The sequence below is a fragment of the Pelodiscus sinensis genome, chromosome 6 (genome assembly GCF_052426305.1).
Source record: "Pelodiscus sinensis isolate ZL-2025 chromosome 6, ASM5242630v1, whole genome shotgun sequence".
NCBI classification, from domain to species: domain Eukaryota; kingdom Metazoa; phylum Chordata; order Testudines; family Trionychidae; genus Pelodiscus; species Pelodiscus sinensis.
In genome coordinates, this window is record NC_143057.1 from 58,033,583 (window position 1) to 58,050,680 (window position 17,098).

The 17,098-nt window shown below is 43.7% G+C and overlaps 1 protein-coding gene across 1 annotated transcript in view; it reads left to right on the forward strand.

Moving 5' to 3' along the window:
- The window catches only part of DTWD2 (DTW motif tRNA-uridine aminocarboxypropyltransferase 2), a 251,190-nt gene that overhangs the window by 223 nt on the left and 233,869 nt on the right, over nt 1–17,098 (forward strand). The gene's annotated exons all lie outside the window — the stretch shown is intronic.

The following is a 17,098-nucleotide window of genomic DNA, read 5'->3' on the forward strand; positions in this document are numbered from 1 at the left end:
TAGAGATGTTGAGGCTTCCGAGCCGCTCAGAACTGCGGGCGCAAGTCGCTGACGTCAGGGGGCTGGAACGGTGGGTCACGTGTGTTCTTTGTTGTTTCTGTCATTGCTCTTCTGCAGCCTCTGCAGCTTCTGCCAATGCTCGTGGTAATTTGGTACCCCCCGTGCGGCAGAGTCATTGAGCAATCTCACTCCAGCTCCCGAGTCAAGGCTGTGACTCAGCGGAGGAGCTCAAACTTTGCTTTTTAAATCACCAGTAAGTTGCCCAGAGCCTGTGACCTGCAATCCAGCGAGGGGCAGGAGCTTTGTCACCTCCGCTCTGCAGCATGGGATGCTTCATCATGCGTTGCTGCACTAGCTGGTACTTGAGCTCATTCAAGTCACATGTCATGTCAGGATGGACATACCTCCCAGACTCTGATGGTGTGGTCTGGGGGGAAAAGTGCTGGCTAGAATCTTTTGAAACAGGCAGGAGTTCTGGAAGATGAGGGCATGGTACGCCTTCCGTGGCCACCTGCCGTTAATATTGGTGAAGCATCCCTTGTGATCCTCAAGGGCCTGCAGAATCATGGAGAAATAACCTTTCCTATTGATATAGTCCAAGGCACTGTGGATGGGGGCCAGAATGGGGATATGCATGTGGTCTGTTCTCCCCCCCCCCCCCCCCGCAGTTGGGAAAGCCCATGGCGGCAAAGCCATGCATGATGACTCTCTGTAGCAGTACCTGGTTGATGGCCTTGGCCACTTGCAGGAGCATGGCTCCGCCTGTGGATTTCCCCATGCCAAATTGGTTCCTGACAGACAGAGTAGTAGATGTCCAGCATGGCAAGCTTCCACAGGGTGATGGCAGTCTAAATGGGGTGTCCTGTCACCTGTGGGCAAGGGCGAACCACTTGCAGAGCTTGAGGAAAGTGGCCTTCTGCATGCAGAAGTTCTGCAGTCATCACGTAGCTATAGGATGGTGCTGTCCCACCAGTCCTAATTAGTCTCCTATCACCAAACGTGGTGTTCAGAGTGTTAAGAGGAATGTGCAGCAGCTGGGGCACCAGGACCTGGGTGATCCTGAGGCTGATCCTCGTCCTGCTGGAGCAGCATGCAGAAAGCCTGGATAAACTGTGCTATGAGGTGCAACATGAGGCCTGTGAGCCTAGCACTGCTTTGCAACAGCTCTGGCTCTATGCTTTGAGTGCTGTGGCATCCACAAGGGCAACCAGAGCACACTGCATCCCTTTTGTGTCCAGCAAGGGGCAGACAGTGGAGGAGTGGTGTGTGAGACATGGCCATAGAGAGGAGCCCCTGAAAGCACGCGTCGCAGCTTGCTTGACCAAGCAGCCACAGAAAGTCTTGGTCCTCCTGGTACCCTTCCCAGAGTGCTTCGAGGGGCTCTTAAGTCCAAGGCAAGCTTCAATCACTGTGGATGTGCTATTTCAAAATAATTCTGACTAATTTCAATGCTTTCCCGTAGTGGGGACACATTATTTTTATTTTGTTATATCTGAAGCTATGTCAAATTTCGTTATTTCGAAAATATTTCCTAGTGTGGACATACACAGAGAAATTCTCTGAAAGATACTAGATAGCTTTCACTTTCTCCACTCATAGCCCCAGCTGGCCCAGTGGGGTTGTAATGTCCCCATTTCTGGTCCCTTTGGTCATTCTGCAGTATAACTACCTCCTGCTAAAGAAGGGGTGGACAATAATTTTTGCCCAGGGGCCACTTAAATTTTTTTAAAGTAGCCCGAGGCCACCCCAGAAGGGCAGTGGTCGAAACATAAAGGGGTGTGGCTACCCTTCTCCCAGACCATGATTGGTTTGGGGGTGGGGAAGCCCCTTTGCCCCCTCTTCCACTAAGCACCCATGATCTGCAAGAGGCGTGGCATGCTCCCCCACCCTCAGGCCAATCAGGGTTTGGAGGCAAGGGAGCACCCGAAGCCTCCTCCCACCCTGCGAGGAGCACGTGGCACTCTGAAGTGTCGCAGGCTACTCTCAGGGCTGGGGCAGGGCGAAGGAAGCTTCATGCAGCTCCCTTGCCCCCAGGTCCTGATTGGCTTGGGGGCGGGGGAGCGCACGAAGCCTCCTCCGCTCTCTCCCCCCCCCCTCCACGGGCTCTTGCGAGCAGCTCAGCGCCATGTGCTGCTCACATGGCGGGAGGAGGCTTTGGGTGCTCTCTCTCCCCCCCCCCAGCCAATTAAGGTTGCCTTCTCTGCTCTGCCCCTGTGGGCCGGATTCGGCCCACTTGGCAGGCCGGATCCAGCCCACAGAGGCCCTTTTTCCCTCCTCTGTGCTAGAGCCTTTCCTTTCCATTTTATGGGAAACAATCAAATTCCATGCAAATCCTATTATCCTGGCACAATCAAACACTGACCTTGCTTTAAGTTATGATAAGAGGAAGCTGTACACCAATTTTGGTGGTCTTAGAGTCCTAGCTTTTACCATTTAGGAGTAATTCTTGAACAGACAGACTCACAGATGGACAGACTGACAAGCAGACAGATGCATATTTGTAAAATGTACAGTAAGATTTTTTATTACTAATATTTATATATTAAAAGATACAAAAGAAAGTATTTCAGTTTACCTAATCCAAATAATCTACTGCAATCTGTCATGAAATTTGAATTTACAAGTGTAGAACTTTTTTTTACATAATTGTCCATAAATATAAAACAGTAGCACCTACAAGTTGTCTCAGCCCTACTTCTTTTTTCTCCTTGACTAGTCTTGGCTAATTGAAGAAGAAAGATTTTTTTTTTAAATCTCAGAAAATCAGTATTCTGGAAATGGGAGGGATGTGGGTTGTACAGGAGAAGGGTGAATTTTTGATGCTGCTCCTGTTGGGTTGGGCTTTTACTCTCACCAGTCTTGCCTACTTTACAAAAAGGAAAGTCTCAGAGGGGTAGCCAGGTTAGACTGTAACTTTTAAAACAATGAATAGTACTGCGGTACCTTAGAGACTAACACGAGAATTTCATTTTAGAAATAGGGATATGACAGACTAGTCAACTATCTGATAAGTAAATTCTTATCGGATAGTTGACAGGATAGTCACCTCGTCACTCCCCCCCCCCCCCCCCACTTGCTGCCTCTATTATATATAGAGAGAGGCAGCAAGGAGGGGGAGAAGAGGGTACTTGAAAATGGCAGTGCCACTCGGAGCCTGGGATCAGCACTCCCCAGCTGACCCTGAGCTCTGTGCAGCACTGCCACTTTGAAATGCTGCTGCGGTGTTTCAAAGCGGCAGCACCGCACAGAGCCCAGGGTCAACAGGGGAGTCCCTAGCTGAGCCCAGGCTTTGATGCTTTCGACCTAGAGCTGTTGCTACACTTGAAAGGCGGAGGCACCCTATTGATTAATCGAATAATTGATTAAAAATGCATCGACTATTTGATTAGTCAATTACCTGATACTTAACATCCTCACTTAGAAATATGTATTTGGTATTTGAGTGGTGGCAGGGGAGGGAGAGCAAGCAATAACTTGTGCAGGATGAAGGACTGGGAGGACAGTGTATATTGAAAAACTAGTCAAGAGGAGATATTAGTATAAGAATACCTGCAGGTACATTAAATAGGAAAGCATATGTTTGCCATTGCCACTAACTGCACAGAGAGAATGATCCTTTACTAATTGGCAGGAACTGGAGAAACATGCGTTACGTAACAGATTTTGTATCAGAATTAGGAGAAAAACAGAAATCTGGCTGTTTTGTTGTTTCTTTTTAAATACAGACAAAGTTTTAGTGAAATGTATAATACTAAAACAGAGCCTGTTACTGCTAATTGGCTGTTTTTTAATGTTCATCTTTTGTCTTATCTTGTGAGAGAAGCTGTTGAAAAAAGTGCAGAAACAGGATACAGTAGACTTCTGGCAACTTTTGGACCTAGGTGGTTCCGGATTATCAGATTTGCTGGAGAATGGGGAGGTCCGGTACAGCTGCACAGCTTAACAGCTGGCTAGGACACAATCTCCCTTCCTCTCTCCTCCCCTTTCCTCTTCGCTGAAGCAAAACGTTCTTCTCCATACTGTAACACAATCCCACTCCTCCCCCCCCCCCAACCTTATGTTCCGTCTGGTTACAGCCAACACGTGTGCTGAGCGGCAGGCTTTTTAATCAGCTGGTCAGGAGCGCTTGGCATTTTGATGCCGGAGTATTGGGAGTGCTGAACAGTTGGATGCTGGACTATCGGAGTTTTACTCTATAATGTAACTGAAAAAGATTAAATGGGTTATACTGATATGTGTATTTCTAAACCAAATAGAAGTGTTGATACTGGTAGTGACTAACATATCAGCGGGGGGGAGGGAGGGGGGGACTAATTAATTGGATCGGAACAACAAAAAAGTGAAACAACAACAACAACAACAAAATCACTAGAAAAGGTCCTTCTTTACAAGTTAACCTAGCCCACTTAATTCTTGGCTTCATGCTCAAACTTACTCCACTTTCATCTGCTACCAACTGATAAGTCTTTTGAACTCAGACAGCCCAAAATATTCCAGACATTAAATGTGCGGTAATCTTGTCACTACAGTTCTTTCTGTTCATTAGTGATGTGACACACATATTTGATTAACAACGTGACATGCTCATGTAAAGTCATCCTACCTTCAACTGACAGGTGAGCATTTAGTTTTAGAAAGAGATTATATGTACTAACAGTTTCTTCATTAATCTAGACCTCATTGGAACACTGGAAGTTTATAATTGGAACATTTTAGCCATAGTCAGAAAATTGGAATAATCTTATTCAATAGATGTGATACATGTGTATAGTCCAAGTTAAATCTGCTTAGTTTAATTAAAAAGTTGATTTATTTTTATGTTTGATAGTACTATATTGCAAATACAACATTTTGAACATGTAAACCCCTAAGTGCTACATATAAGTAAATTTATTCATTAGTGAATTTATTATTTGACTCTCCCAAATTTAAATTCGTATTTCCAGCCAATCTAGTGCTGCAGCCTATACAAAAAAAAACCCAACCCCAAAACAAAAAACCTTCCCACAATGTATTTTAACACTTAGAAAAACGTATACTTTATGCACTGTCTTGTCAAAAATAGGTTTGCTGTTTTTGCTTAGACTCTGAAAAAATAAAGAAAACACTTTGTCTGAGAACAGAAGATGAATGACTCAAAGTTAGTAGCAATTAAAAGGGATTAAAAAATGAAAATATTTGGGCAACCTTAATGCTCATTGACATTATATGTTTCAGTTATCAATGTATTCTCTACCTCTCTAGACTTTTGCGTTTCTCCCCTAACTAATGGCAAGTCTACACTACAAAATTAAGTCAACCTAAGCTGTATTGATTTATAGCCAACGGAGTGAGTAGTTAAACTGAAGTGTTGGGTGTTTTAGGATGGCTTCTGGAAGTCAACAACAGTTGATGTAAGTTCCCAGATGGCCACTCTCCTGCTGGTGCCGCTACCTCTGGAATGGATTGTGAAGTTATTCCTAAAGGCTGAGACACCTCACTCTAATCAGTGGCAGCATGCTCCTGAACACATGGGCATGAGTAAAACAAACATTATTTATATCCTCCCTCAATACTGTCATTATTTCCAACTGGCCAGGAAGCTTCATACTCAAGGAATGAATTTTCTCCCTTTTTTTTTTTAGAAAGAAACTGTTGTAGAACAGAATAAGTCATATTAGACAAATTTATTTACAGTACTATAAACAGTTCTTACAGAAGTCACTTTGAAGAGAGCTGAACATTATATAGCATATTTTATAGTAGTTTAGGCTTTTTTATTTCCAGACCTGGAACAAATCTTTTTTTTTTTAGGACATACTTGTCCTTCCAGCCACCCCAAACACTCGAAACACTCACACTGTGCTGTAGAGGTATGGTGGGCAGAATGCAGCGGATGCATGGCCATCACTATCTGTAGCCAACATTCAACACCCCTAGTCTTCACACTGGCAAGTATACAACTGTGTAAAAGGTGGAGCAAGTGTTGGATTCTTAAGCTCTGAGAACAGCTTCCTTTAAATAACAGGAAGTTCCATTCTATGAAAATTGCAGCTCTATCAAGGTGGATTGTCACTGTAATGTTGGGCCAAGATGCATACAGAGATAATAAATGTATTTCTCATGCTGGGAAGGTCTACGGTCTTATGAAAGTGTCACCAAAATCCCTGCTCCAGACAACTGTACTAGGAAATAGATATTACAATATTAAGCATGGCACCATACAAAAAGCAGTGGGGGAGCACTTTAACGTTCTTGGACACATAGTTTCTCACTTGCAAGCTGCCATTCTCAATCAAAAAAAAAAAAAAAAAAAGACTGCACTGAGAAACTGCTGAGCTGGAATTCATATGCAAATTTGAAATCGTGAAAAGAGGTTTAAATATAAACATGGAATGGTTCTCACATTACAACAGGTAATTTCCCCTTCGGGTACTCTCACCTTCTCATCACTGTTGGAGATGAGCCACGTTCACTCTGGGGATTTAAGTGACTTGTCAACTAGTTGACTACCTGATAAGCCTAAGCTTATTGGGTAGTTGAGTCACTACTCAACTAGTCCCTTCCAACCCTCCCCCACCCCAGCCCAGCCCCGCTTGCTTCGTCTGTATCACAGGCAGCAAGGTGGGAGAAGCAGGAGCCAGTGCTGAGGGGAGCCAGTGTAAAAGCTGGTTCCCCCCAACATTATCTCTGCAGGGAGCAGAGGTACAACGGGGCTTGCCCTGGGTTCCCTGCTGCGCCTCTGCCTTTTAAATGTAGTAAGAGCCACGGGTAGCTCTCTTATTACATTTAAAAGGCAGAGGTGCAGGATACATCGATTAAACAAGTAGTTGATAGAAATTCCATTGACTACTTGATTAGCTGATTAATCAAAATTTAACATCCCTAATTCACTGATTTAATTAGCACTTCCATCTCTCTATTCCTTCCATTTCTCTTCAAGCATCTAAGGAGTTGTATCTCATGAAAGCTTATACCCTAATAAATGTTAGTCTTTAAAATACCACTGGACTCGTTGTTACTGCTGGAACAGATTAAGATGGCCTACCCTGCTAAGATATAGTTAAAAATTTAAATTTGAGTTAAAATTTGATACTAAATCACTCGGGAAAGATTATACAGAGCAGTGGTTCTTAATGACCGGTACGCATACCCTTGGGGGCAAACAGAGATCTTCCAGGACGTATATGAACTCATCTGGATATTTGCATAGTTTTAAAATGGGCTACATAAAAATAATAGAAAAGACTGTACAAAATTTCATACAACTTGTTTATACTGCTATATTATACACTGAAATGTAAGTACAATATGTATTTTCAAATCAAATTATTTTATGATTACATGGTAAAAATGAGAAAGTAACCAATATTTCATTAATAATGTGCTTTGACACGTTTGTATTTTTATATCTGATTTTTTAAGTTTGTAGTTATTAAGCTGAAACTTGAGGTACGCAACACAATTTAGACTCCCAAAAGGATTACACTGGAAAGGTGGAGAGCTAACATGCAGACCATGTTAAAGATAAATACAAATAAAGGATCAACCTGCTTAAGAATGCATCTGGGATTAATTGGGTGGCAGATACTGTACCATTAGAAATGGAAGGACTGGCTGAGTAAACTAGAATTTAAAAACCCACTGCAGATAAAATTAAGACGAATACCAAAATATTTAGCTTAACAAGGAAAAAGGAAGAATATTTTAATTGTGTCCTCTGGGAGAGGATAATGCCATACTTCAAGACTGAGATAGGAAAACTGAAGTGATTTTGTTTAGAGTACTAACTTACCCATTGTGGTTAAACAAAAAATCTTGTTTCAAAAATAAACACAAAGATGAAGTATATGAGCACTGTGAGGTTGAAGAAACATCTGACCGCCTATTATGGGCATGTAATGGCTTTGATAAAGAAAGGGAAAAACGTTTTGAGGAATTTAAATGGCTTATGGTAACAAAAGTTACATTTCTGTTATTTAGTCAAAATATTGGGAAAATGGGGTAGTATGAAAAAGGCATTGCTGCATTACGTGAAAGATATAGGTCAGAACAAGAGAGTAAAAACTTAGTTATTTAGAAATTATAGTTAGTGATAGCAGACTATTCAGTCAAGTGTTTTTTGTCCCCATGGGGGAGGGTGAAACTGAAAAGGAGAGAAGTCCTGAGGCACTTTAAAGACAAACAGACTTATTTGGGCATCAGCTTTCCTGGGTAAAAAACATTTTGTCAGATGTATGGGGTCCCATATATCTGACAAAGTGACTTTTCCCATGACAGCCTATACCCAATAAATTTGTTAGTCTGTATCTGCAAAAACAATGAGAAGTGCTGTGGCACCTTAAAGACTAACACGGCTACTTCTCTGAGACCTGAAAAGGGGAGGAGAAACAACTAGAAGTCCATCTTGGCAAGGAGACAGTGGAAACCTGCTGGGGGAGAGGGGACAAAGTCTCCAGAGAGCGTGCATGTTAGGGAGAGCGTCCATCCTATGGATGTAAAAGGTTAACCAGTAAGCATTAGGCTTACTGGAATGCTTACCAGGTAATGAGTTAACCAGATCGTCTCTAAACTCTTGTGTACTGCTAGCCACACCAGGCAGGAGCAGCCTAAGGCCAGATCTACACTAAATGGGAAGATCGAATTAAAATACACAACTCTAGCTACGTTAATTACATATCTGGAGTCAATGTACCTTAATTTGAGTTTCCGCACCAACCTGACAACAGGAGGATGATGGAAGCAAATGCTCTCATTGAATTCCCTTACTCCTCGCAGGAGCAAGAGTACCAGCTGCGAACGGGGATGCCATCTGAGTTCGATTTAGTGGGTCTTTACTGTAGGGGAGCCTGGATGGCCCTCCCGTGACCAGAACAACAATGTTTGCAATGCTAGACCTTGTCCCGGCCTTGTCCAAAGTATGGATCTCTAACACACCACCTTAGGGCTGATTCAAGCTTGGGCATCACATATGCACACACACAGGCCAGGCCAGAAAAGGGTAGGGGAAAGTCAGGAGTGCTTGCGCAATTATGCATAACTTGTACAGGACAGTGAGACCAGGCCAAAAAGACCAGAAACAACTTGGTACTAGTACATCCCATTTTTTGATAAGAGAAGAATTCTAGAGACAGCCAGAAAAACTATGAATGAAGCACTTTTGCAATATTTTGGCATTGCAAAATGTATCCTAGATATTGGCATATAAGGTATTTTATGCAAAATGTAGTTGATTGGTAGATATGAGTAGAACGACCAAGTCTCGATTTGCTATAAATATAGGGGTAAAAAAGATAATCAATGAGAGGGAATAAGCAGGATTGACCCACAGGTTCTGTTTTCGATGTAACAAGAAGGAATGGACTCCTTCATACCGCCTGGCATTCTGACGCATGGGAAACAAAGGAATCATGACCTCTTGCCTGGTTCTATAGGTAGCATACTGGTGAAGTGTGAATTAGGCTTAATTATTGTATTATAATAATCTTCTATTATTTGCTTTTTCATTGCCTTGCACTGTATTAATTGCTTTAGATTTTAAACCTTCAATATTTTAAACTGTATAGTGATTGTTTGCAAGGCTTGTAAAACTTAAATAACTATGTTCACTGTTTAAAGCTTGCAATAAATAAGAAAATGGTTAAGTCTCTCTGGAGTGTTCTGGTTTCCCTTAGAGCTAAAAACTGAACCACGTGACATTTACTAGAATCCAATAAATAGAATTCCAGAAGATCGATTGTAGCATTGGTGATCTTCTGCAGACATGGCCTTAGCCAGAGGGGCCCCGGCCAAGTTGGGGGAGTAAGCGGGGCCATGTCCTCATCTGGCAGTTGGGGTTCCAGCCGCTAAGTGGGCAGGCATGACTCCAACCACTGAAACATCAGGCTGGCTGGATGCCAGCCATAGCTGCATCAGGCCACCAGGCTGGACCCGAGCATGTGGTAGGCAGGCAGGACTTTGAATATGTGGCAGGCCAGTCATGCCGGAGTGGTTCCTGCTCCATCTGCAGTGGGCAGGCTGGCCTGGAATAGCCCCCATCTCACTTGGTAATTGGAAACCCTGCACCACAGACCTGGGAGGATCCCAGCCCTGGCTACTCTATGCCAGCCCATGAATGGTTAATTGGTTACACAGTATAATTTTAATTGTTTAACCTGTTAACTGTTTTAACTGATATTTACATCCCTAATCTATCCCAAAGCTTATACTATGGATAGGCAGCCACAAATACTGGATGGACTGTATTAGTGGCCCTCTTTCACCTTGGTGGGCCACAGAGCCATGGCCCACTGGGGCTCCACCTACAGGTGGAACCTCCCCCCCAGGTGCCTCTCATGCACGGGGCACCAAAGCCCCTCACTTACCTGCTCCTCCTCCTCCCTCCTAGCAGTTTCGGAGTGCGTGAATTACCTGATTCATGCTCAATCCCACTTCTCCCCAGAGTTGGGATGTTGCAAACAGCTGATTCGTGGATCCTCAGAAAGTGCTGGGAGAGAGGGGGAAGCATACGAAGTACAGGGCTCCAGTGCCCCAATGCACAAGAGGCACAGAAGGGAGAGGACAGCAAGGGGTACATGGGTCACAGGTGGAGCCCCAATGCCCACCACAGGCCTACACTCTCCAAAACAGACCATAACGATAAGGAACTCCTACAGAAGGATTTCTGTGACATAGGATGAGAAAAAGTCTGATCTACAAAGGATTTTGGACAGGGTTATGTTAAATTTCAATTCAGTCTTCACTGGGAAGATACAAAGATAATGGCATTAAAATGCAAAGCAACAAGATAAAAATCACATTGTGGTGCTGCTGTGCTAATTTATATAAGGAACACTTCCACCTACACGGTAGTAGTTGAAACACTTTAATTATTTTTCCTTCAAGTCTGATGCGCTCCGTGGATGAAATATATTACATGAATTTGAGCGACAACAAATTACAGACTTTTAGTATAGAGGCTGGATCTGAAGGTTGCTTATAAAATTATTAGGAGCCATAACTAAAAATAAAATTAAATACATGAATGTAAGACTATAAAAATAGCCATATCGGGTCAGACCAAAGGTCTACCTAGCTCATTATCCTATCTTGAGACAATGACCAATGCCAGGTGCCTGAAAGATAATCATCAAGTGATCCATTCCATGTCACCCATTCCCAGCTTCTGGCAAACAGAGACTAGGAACAGCATCAAACAAAGTTTTGGACATAACATATCATGCTGTTGTTATACTGTTGCTTACCAGACAATATGATTTTGTTCAGTGCTGGATGGAAAACTCATTCTTATTCTTTTTGTGCAATATGAATGTAAGCCTTGGTGGCTTGAGGGCATGTTACCATACACTATCATGCTAGGAGGCTGGCATTCAGCTTCAGGAGCCACGTGGTCACAATAAAAATCAGGCCTATGATAAAGGTTTGGAGTTTTATTATTCTGTTCAACTAGTCTGTCTTGCTAAAACACTCTTACTGTACATCTACACAGCAGGGCAAAAGTCAGATTAAGATACACAGCTTCAGCTATGTCAATTGCATAGCTGAAGTCAAAATAGCTTAAATAATCTTTTGGTGCTGTCTGCACAGCAGGAAGTTGAAGAAAGAACGCTCTTCCTTCGACCTCCCTTACTCCTCATAAAATGAGGGTTACAGGAGTTGGAGTAATAAGTCCTCCAGCTCAACATTATTTCAAAATAAAGGCTTTTAGTGTAGATGTGCACTATGTTATTTTGGAATAATGTCAGTTATTCCAAAATAACACTGCTGGGTAGACACAGCCTTAGAAAAAGGTTCCTGCACATTTTGGTTCTTGCACATTTCACTTACCTGAATCAAGCATGGAGCAAACAGGAAAACCAATGCAATGTACAACAATGCACTCTTCAGTCACTTAAAAGCAATGTTCTGGTTTTATTTTTGAAGGATTTCTCAAAAATAATTTTAATTTAAATTATATTTAAACACATGTATAGTGGTGTCAAATTGAGGTTCTCAAACTTTTTCATAGAATGAACCACACATTGCAGTATTGAGATTGTCTCACAGATACCTCACTGTCCATTCATGATCACATAGGCTTCTTCCCACACATTCTCACACAACAGAATAGAGTAATTGCTCACATGCAAAAGTAATATTAAGAAACAAAACAAAGAAGAGCCATTACCATATCAGACATCAGCTCTCTATGAACCATTAGTAGCCCACAGTGTTCAGGAAAACAAACAAACAAACATAAAACAAACATAATATAAACATAAACATTAACATAATATAAACATAACATAACCTAAGAATAGCCATAATGTTGTTCTGCATGGAAAGAACTGGCTCAGCAGCTCCATCTTCATTAATGTTGTAATATAAAAACTTGGAAAGTATAGCCTTCATTTGCCAGTGCTCTTTCTTCTTCTTTCTTTGCCACTTCTGATCTATTAGTCTTTGATAGAACTCTTTTAGCCACATCCAGTCCCCGTCTGAGATGATCTCATGAAGAGCTCAGGAATATCTAACTCATTGGCTGTGTCTACACTGGGCCACTTATTCCGGAAAAGCAGCCGCTTTTCCGGAATAACTTTAAAGCTGTCTGGCCGCTTGCTTTTCCGGAAAAGCAATGACAATCTACTGTAAAATTGTCAGTGCTTTTCTGGAAAAACTATGCTGCTCCCGTTCAGGCAAAAGGCCTTTTCCGGAAAAACTATTCTGGAAAAGGGCCAGTGTAGACAGCACAGTAGTCTTTTCCGCAAAAAAGCCCCGATGGCGAAAATGACGATCAGGGCTTTTTTCCGGAAAAGCGCGTCTACATTGGCCACGGACGCTTTTCCAGAAAAAGTGCTTTTCTGGAAAAGTATCCTGCCATTGTAGTCATGCTTTTTCTGGAAATACTTATAACGGAAAACTGTTCCGTTTTAAGCATTTCCGGAAAAGGGTGCCAATGTAGACATAGAAATCCAGTAAAAGGGTTTGTCTAATACAGTGTACAGGCAGTCCTCGGGTTACGTACAAAATAGGGACTGTAGGTTTGTTCTTAAGTTGAATTTGTACGTAAGTTGGAACTGGCGTCCAGATTCAGCCGCTGCTGAAACTGACCAGCGCCTGACTACAGGAAGCCTGAGGCAGAGTTGCTCTGCCCCGGGCTTCCTGGAATCAGCAGCTGATCAGTTTCAACAGCAGCTGAATCTGGACGCCTGGGACAGAGCAGCTGGGGCGCTGCCGGGTAGGTCCCCACAGCGCCGCACTTCGGCGCTGCAGGGACCAACCCGGCAGCACCCCAGCTGCTCTACCCCAGGTGTCCCCAAGTCAGCTGCTGCTGAAACTGTAGTCAGCCGCTGGTCAGTTTCAGCAGCGGCTGACTTGGGGACACCTGATCAGCTGCTGGTGAAACTGACCAGCAGCGGCTGAATCAGGACGCCTGGGGCAGAGCAGTTGGGGTGCTGCTGGGTTGGTCCAGTAGCGCCGAGGAGCAGCGCTGCGGGACCAACCAGTAGCGCCCCAGCTGCTCTACCCAGGCGTCCACGAGAGAAGCCTGGTCTGCTGGGGGGGCGGGAGGAGGGCACTAGCTGCGCCCCCCCCCCCAGCAGTCCAGGGAGACGCGGGCGGCGGGACCGAGACGCGCCGCAGTCCCGCCACCCGCATCCTCCGCGGCTTTGCTCCACGTCTCCCTGGTCTGCTCGGGGCCTCCGGGGCGAGAAAAGCTGCTCTGCGTCGGACCCGGGCGGCAGGACCGCGGCGCGTCTGGGCGGTCCTGCTGCCTGCATCCTCTGCGGCTTTGCTCTGCATCTCTCTGGTCTGCTGGGGGCTTCCCCGCCCAACAGACCAGGGAGACGCGGATCAGCTTTTCTCGCCCCGGAGGACGCGGGCGGTGGGACCACGGCGCGTCTGGGCGGTCCCGCCGCCCGCGTCCTCTGGGGCAAGAAAAGCCCTGTTCGTAAGTACGGATCCGACATAAGTCGGATCCGCGTGACCTGAGGGCTGCCTCTACTGCCATGCTCACATGTGACTTGCTGCATAGTATCTTCAGAAGTTTTTTTTAAATGTTCTCAGAATCATACACAATATTTAAAACATTTCCAGCTGAGTCAATGAAGTCATAAGCCATGCTAAAGCTTGAAAATGGTTGGCTTATTTTACTGTTGCCAAGAATGGTTATTTCCGTAGGCTCCAGCTTGGCGCTTTCACATAACCAGTTGGCAGGTGGAAGTTTCAAATCAGTCTGGGTATGTCTCCACTACCACCCTAGTTCGAACTAGGGTGGTAATGTAGGCAACCAGAGTTTCAAATGAAGCCCGGGATTTGAATTTCCCGGGCTTCATTTGCATCTTGCCGGGCGCCGCCATTTTTAAATGTCCACTAGTGTGGACTCCGTGCCCCACGGCTACACGCGGCACGGACTAGGTAGTTCGGACTAGGCTTGTGGAACGAGGAGTAACAGTAGTTCGGAATAGGAGCAACAAGAATGATTAAAGGTCTAGAGAACATGGCCCATGACTTCTGCTTTATATGTTGATCACAGCAGCAGAAACCTCTAATACTTTTGCTAAACATTTTTGTATGTTACTGAACTAAAAATCTGAAGCCAGGAGGATAAATGAACAGGAAGTCTGTTTTCTAACATACAGTTATCTGTAAAAATAAAATAATAAAAAGGAAACGATAGCATAAATTGGTGATGAGCCAACAAGCCAATGTTAACCTGCAACTATTACAAAAACTATTATTCGCAGTCTGCTAAAATTTAATTCTGGGTCATTTTCTCACTCTACTCTTACATTCCTAGATGCTGCCTTCAACCTCTCAAAAATGCATATCAAATTCAGAATGTCTCATTTGGGAGTTCCTTTTTCTGTCAGTATCGGTAACAAAAGGGGGATTTTGATATTTGCATACTTAATGGATGTTAAGTACACAAAGAAAGAGGGTTTAGTGATAAATGCAGAAGAGTATGTGTGTGGAGAAAATGGGTAGTTTCCAGCACATTTACTGAACTTTCCATGTGAGAATGATATTCTAGCTAATCACCAATCATGTGATAATGCAAGCCCTGAGAAAAGAGAAGTCTCCCATGAAAAACTGCTATCAAGATGAAAATGTAAGCAAACAGTAAGCTAGTAACACTACAGAGCTTTATCGAAAAAGTATGCAAATTGCGCTCCGCAATGTGCTTACCTTTTTCTGATAGCGCAATTTCAGAAAAGCCTCTTCCAAAAAAACTATCTACACGAGGCCAGATTTCGGAAAAACCCCCTCTTTTGGAAGAGCCCTTCTTCCTCGTGGGAGAAGGAAGACAAGCTTCCGAAAGAGCGCATCTGCTCTTCCGCAAAAAAATGTGGACAGCCTAAATCTGCAGTATTGTCAGAGTTCTGTTAGTGAGAATTAAATGCGAAAAGGAATCTCCAATCCTAACATAATTGTTCAGGTTACTCAGTTTCTTACGAGTAAATGCATTCAAATGTATTTGCTGGATCAGGCCTTAATAAATATAATGTTTAAACTGATTGTAAATGTAGGAAATTCAAAGCATCTCTTACCTGACCATCTTGTGCATTTCACAATATGTTGTATAGTATTCATTTGTACTTTAATATTGTAAAATGGGAGTGTATAAAATATACTATTAACATATTTTGTTATATTTGCACATTCTGCTTCTATCAAACACATAATTATCCATATGTTCTAGAAACTTTTGCACTCATATCCTCCACAGGTTTGGTGTGATATTGTGTTAGCAGAAATCCACCTATGTGCAGTGAGACGACAATACAGAGAATGTAGCATTATTACATTTACAGATTATCTGTACAATATAACCATTTTATTATTTATTCTAACAGTGACTGTCCTTATGACACAGGTTATATAAATGATGCCTTATTCTAACATGCCTGGAACACTACTGTCTTTCATCTGTTTCTTAGTTTTGATCACTTCCCAACATTTAAGTCTTAGCAGTTTGGGAAACTGGCATATCAGTCATCACCTCAAAACCCTATGAAAATTTAGCTTGTATTAGTATTTCTGCATTTTCTTATTCCCTTCTTGCTGACAATATTCTGCAAAAACATGTTGTAATTACTTTTCTTTTACTCAAATACACGTTGGACCTTTATAAATTGTTCTGTCCTTGCCTCGCACAATCTGAGTTTCAGCATCCCTGAGAACACTAGAATACTCATGGTGGACAGCCAGGAGTCCCTGCACTCAGCAACTCCTCCCCTTTCCTCCCAGAGTTTCCAAAGTGCAGCAAATAGCTTAGAGTATGTCTACACAGCAAAGTTATTTCAAAATAACAGCCCTTATTTCGAAATAACTTTCCTAATGTCTACACAGCCAAACCGCTATTTCGAAATAAATTCGAAATAGCGGAGCGCTTATTTCGAATTTGGTAAACCTCATTCTACGAGGAATAATGCCAAATTCGAAATAGCTATTTTGAAATAAGTGCTGTGTAGACACTTATTTCGAAATAGGGGGCCTCCATCCTTCCCAGAGTGCCCTGGTGGCCACTCCAGCCTCAACCAAGAACATTCCTCTCCCTCCCCACTCCCTGGAGCTCTTAAAGGGGTAGACTCTGGCCACAGTGCCTGTGCTAGCTCCAAGCCTGCCAGCCCAGAGCCAGCAGTCACCCAGTGGCCCCAAAACATGAGCCAGCAAGCCACTGGCAGCCAGCCTTCCACCGCTCCCCAGGAGCAGTCTGCCAGCTCCCAGGAGCCTTCCAGGGCCCGGAGAAGGCGGGTGCCTTCCTGGTCCAGGGTGGAGATCATGGACCTTATTCAGGTCTGGGGGAGGATGCCTCCAATGTCCATGATCTCCACACTAGAGGGAGGAACGCGACCGTCTATGGCAGGATAGCTGCCAGCCTGGCCACCAAAGGCCACATGAGAACCCAGGAGCAGGTTTCCATGACAATCAAGTTGGTCTGGCGAGACCCCCAACCCTGAGCGTCCCCTCCCCCTTCTTCCTCTTGCTTCCACCTCCCTCCTTCCAGGTTTCTCCCTCCCCTCACCCACCCTCTCTTCTCCCCTCTCCCACCTCCTTTCTCCAGAGTTTCATTCCCTCTGCCCCTGCAGTTTTGTTCAATAAAGAGAGTTTGTGTTCATGAAAATATGTTTATTTTATT